The sequence below is a fragment of the Xenopus laevis genome, chromosome 2L (assembly GCF_017654675.1).
Source record: "Xenopus laevis strain J_2021 chromosome 2L, Xenopus_laevis_v10.1, whole genome shotgun sequence".
Classification (NCBI taxonomy): Eukaryota; Metazoa; Chordata; class Amphibia; order Anura; family Pipidae; genus Xenopus; species Xenopus laevis.
This window is the reverse complement of record NC_054373.1, coordinates 142866642-142871481: the sequence shown is the minus strand read 5'-3', so window position 1 is coordinate 142871481 and position 4840 is coordinate 142866642. Positions and strand designations below refer to the sequence as shown.

General features: G+C 40.6%; 1 long non-coding RNA gene across 1 annotated transcript; it reads left to right on the top strand.

The window, feature by feature from the left end:
- Positions 1-398: 398 nt before the first annotated feature.
- Positions 399-1593, top strand: LOC121399658. The gene is made up of 4 exons (XR_005965244.1): positions 399-516; positions 644-769; positions 1118-1171; positions 1539-1593. It is a non-coding gene; the product is annotated as an uncharacterized LOC121399658 (long non-coding RNA).
- Positions 1594-4840: the final 3247 nt, after the last annotated feature.

The following is a 4840-nucleotide window of genomic DNA, read 5'->3' as shown; positions in this document are numbered from 1 at the left end:
AGGCTGAAAAAGATCGAAAATTTTTTGGGGCTCCCATTCCTCCCCCCTACATTTCCTGACTCATGGCAACTTACCTAGACAGTGGGCACATGTGTAGGGCAAAATAAAATTTTTATTTGCAGATTTGAAGGTTTTCTAGGCATTTGTAGTGCAGATACGTGTTCCTCCATTGAAATTTGAATTTCGCGCCGTATGCAAATTAGCCTTCGCTAGCGCAACTTCGCTTTATATAGCGAATCAACGCTAGCGCAACTTCGCAACCTTATGCTACCCCTGTGCGCAACTTCAGATTTTAGTGAATTTGCGGAGCCCTGGCGAAACTACGCCTGGCGAAGTGCGGCGAAGTTGCGCCTGGCGCAACTTCGCAGCTTAGTGAATTTGCCCCTAATTGTCTCTCTCTCTATTTACCAGCAGTCAATATTGGAAACTGGTAATACCAACAGCCAGGAAGAAAAAACACTGACAGAGGACCTGAGCAATACCATCGGCCAGGTGGAGCTCGAGGAGAGCGATGAGGTTTGAACTTGCCTGCTTAATACATCTTTTTTATTATAACTTTAAACCTTTTAAAAAAAGATGTATTTCATCATATTCTCTAGTGACAAGTCCATCTTATAAAACAATGTTTTCTCTCTTTTATCAGTACAACTGTCAGCATGAAAATGATGAGTCCTCATCTGAAACTGGCAACAACATTGGCCAGGAATGCCCAGAGGAAGATTATCTGGGCAGTGACCTCCGGGAGGAAAAGGCTGAAGAGATTGTTGAGGTTTGCGCTTATATAATTTTAAAGCATTTTAAACCTATTTTGGCCCCGGCATAGACCCCCGACCCAACTATATCCCACAAAATGTAGGGCCCTGTTCTCCCATGTGAAATGCACTTTTATCATCCTTGAAGAACATGAGCACTGAAAACCAAGACCCCTTTCAGTTTCAGTGTACATTTTATAATTCTGCCAATTAGTCATACTCTCTATAGTATTGTCCTTTCTGTATTTTTTGTGTTTTTGAGTCTGCCACTAAACCTTACCCTAGCCACATGTTATATCTGTTGGCTTTACCAAACTGCTAAGTTAATAAACATCACTGAGCGTCTTTCTCTACTTTTGTTACAGGTATGGCAAGAAGAAGAAATAAAAGAAACGACCATAGAAAACGATGGAAAGGAGGTAATGACTTCATACCGTTATTAGATACTAATAAGCCTTTGGTTACATCTACGTTATGATCACCAGTAGAAGTAGAAAATACTAACCAGATACTGGCATGTTCCCAGGTCTGTGGGTTTAGCAGATGCAAAAATATTACCAGCATTTCAGAATGGTGCCAATAACCAGATGGTTGTGCATATTTTTTTTTTCAAACTCAATAAGGGTATTATTATGTCATGAAAGACAGGGAGCAAATTGTTCTTTTTTTTCTGTGTTTCTAAGTCTGCCACTAAACCTTACCCTAGCTACATGTTATATCTGTTGGCTTTACCAAACTGTTATGGTTATAAACATCACTGAGTTTCTTTCTCTACTTTTGTTACAGGGATGGCAACAAGTGCAAATAAGAAAAGTGGTCATAGAAGTCATCAATGACCAGGGAGAGGTAATGATTTCATACTATTACTGTTATTAGATACTAATAGGCCTTTGGTTACACCTAGGGGCCGATTCACTAAGGGTAGGATATCGAGGGTTAATTAACCCTCGATATTCGACTAGGAATTAAAATCCTTCGACTTCGAATATCAAAGTCAAAGGATTTAGCGCAGATAGTTAGATCGAATGATCGAAGGATTATTCCTTCGATCGAATGTTAAAATCCTTCGAATCAAACGATTCGAAGGATTTTAATCCAACGATCGAAGGAATATCCTTCGATCAAAAAAAGTTAGCCAAGCCTATGGGGACCTGCCCCATAGGCTAACATTGAGTTCGGTAGCTTTTAGATGTCGAACTAGGGGGTCAAAGTTTTTTTTAAAGAGACAGTACTTTGACTATCGAATGGTCGAATAGTCAAACGATTTTTAGTTCGAATCCTTCGATTCGAAGTCGTAGTCGAAGGTCAAAGTAGCCCATTCGATGGTCGAAGTAGCCCAAAAAAACTTTGAAATTCGAAGTTTTTTAACTTCGAATCCTTCACTCGAAGTTAGTGAATCGGCCCCTTACTGTATGTTATGATCAGCAGTAGAAGTAGGCAATGCTAACCAGATACTGGCATGTTCCCAGGTCTGTGGGTTTAGCAGATGCAAAAATATTACCAGCATTTCAGAATGGTGGCAATAACCTGATGGATGTGCAATATTTTTTTCAGACTCAATGATGGTCTTTTATGTCATGAAAGGCAAGGGGAAAGTTGTTCTTTGTCCCCTACCTTCCATGGAAAATAAATTAGCACAGGCCTCTGTGCTCCAAAACAGAGCTGCCCTAACGCTTGCTTTTGGCAGGTGTGGTGCAGAGTAAAGCGAGAACCCTGGTAAAAGCACTCCCTGAATGATCACTAAGGCTTATGCTTTTTGTGCTCCTTAGTGTTTGTGCACTTCTGTTTGGGGTCTTTATTAATAACCCCTAATCACCCTGTAACTGTAAATATAAGTGGACAAATACTGTTTTAGTTGTATTTAGAATCAGTAATTCCTCATAAATAAGTTCTGCATTTTATTTAACTTTATCTCTTTTGTTTGAATTTAGAAAGAACTACGCATCCTTGAACACCGGGAGATTCTCCAAATGGTTAAAATTCAAATCAATGCTGACTACTCTTATGAGGCATTTCGCTACCATTCCTCTGAAAGCAACATGCCATATGATGAGCAATGGGTAAGAAAATGTTTATTCAGATCGGTAAACCTTTATGCACCAAATATTCCAATCAAGAACATTAATACTGGCTTGTATGTTACATGGAAATAGGAATAGCTTGGTAACAAAAAAAAAAAGACTACAATGCATGTAACCACAAAACAGCTTAGTAGCAAGTCTTATATGGTATACACCAAGTAGAAGCTAAAAACACATGAGAGAAATGCTGCATTTAAACACATGACCAGTACTTGGTACTGAACATTTGTTTCTCTCTTAAAGGGGTTGTTCACCTTCCAAACACTTTTTTCAGTTCATTTATTTTCAGATTTCACCAGAAATAGACTTTTTTCAAATACTTTCCACGTTTAATTTTTTACTCTTTTTCCAAATTCTAAATTTAAAGTTTATTTTCCCTGTCTCTGGCGTTTCAGTCTCGCAGCTCAGTAATTCAGGTGCAGACTCTAAACTGTTACGATTTTGCTACATTTAGTTGATACATTTCTCAGCAGCATCTCTGGAGTATTAGCAACTATTGTATCAATTCTAACAGCTGCCTGTAATGAAAATCAGAGATTCTGCTCAGCAGGGACATGATGATTTGAATGATACTTTTAAGCACTTCCCCTAGATACTGTAGATGGTTGACAAATTGTTTCTATTTACCAGGAGTCATGATCAGTTTTAGATGATGACTGAACAGTGACATCAGCCAGAACGAGAACCTGGAAGACGAATATCTGGTAAGTTACCTCACTGATGAAGAGTATGAGGAGAGTTTTGAGGTTTGAGCTTAAATAATTTTAAACCATTTTAAACCTATTTTGGCCCCAATACAGGTCCCCTATCAAATCACACAGACTACTCTGTAGGCCCCATTCCCCTCCCCCATACCCAAATTCGAATTCACAGGTGATCAAAATAAAAGCATAATTCCATCCTTACGGGCCAGGATTTGTGGAAAGGCCACCTAGGCCCGGGCCTAGGGCGGCAGGATTTTAGGGGGGTGGCATCCTGCCCAACCACACCCACATTGGTTCAAAAACACTGGGGATGCGTTGGAGATACAATGATTTTTTAAATTTCCCCATTGATGATGAAAATTTGCACGAATAAAGGGGAGAGGACAGGGGCGATGAACGGCAGTGGGCCTAGGGGCGCTCTCTATGTAAATCCGGCCCTGCATCCTTATTTATGATCATGTGCAATTGCAGCAGATTCAACTTGGAGTGCCGCCACAATTAACTTAGAATTATGAGAAAAATGCTGCTTTTAAACACATGGCAAATATTTGTTCCTGATCTTTGTTTTTTTTTTTTACCAACTCAGCATCACATTGAGCTACATAATATTAATTTAAACAGCATATTTAAAGGAAGCTAAAAGGATGTGATAAGCTCACGGGCGCCATGTCCTCTCTTCGTGAATTGAGCGGGGTAATGGTGCATGTGCATTTGGAGCAATCTTCCGGTTCGTGACAACTGCGCATGCGCCGAAAGAGGCAGAAATTGCCGAATGGGAGGAAGAAGATCCAAAGATTATCAAAGAGTAGAAGACGGCACCCGTGAGCTCCGCTGTGCAGTCACTATTTCAAGAGGGGACAGAATTCTGGGGTAAGACTGTGCAGGGGGAGGGAGGGAGCAGGGCCAACAGAGGGGGAGAGTGGGGACTTAACATCATGGGGGGGGGTTAGTTCTCCTTTAAGAATTTCAACTAGATAGATGATTCACAGATTGTTTCTGTTTACCAGGCATCATCAGCTGGCATCAACATCAGCCAGTAAGAGTACCCAGAAGAAAATATCTGGGCAATAACTTCAGTGACGAAGAGAATGGGGAATTTGAGGTTTGAGCATATATAAGTTCTAACCATTTAAACCCTCTTTTGACCACTGCACAGACGACCCTATCCAACTAAATACCACAAAATAGGATGTAGGGCTCTGTTCAGTGTCGGGCTGGCCCACTGGGATACCAGGAAAACTCCTGCTGGGACCAGGTGTCTGTGGGCTCTCTTGCTTCTAACCAATTAGCCTATTTCACGGTC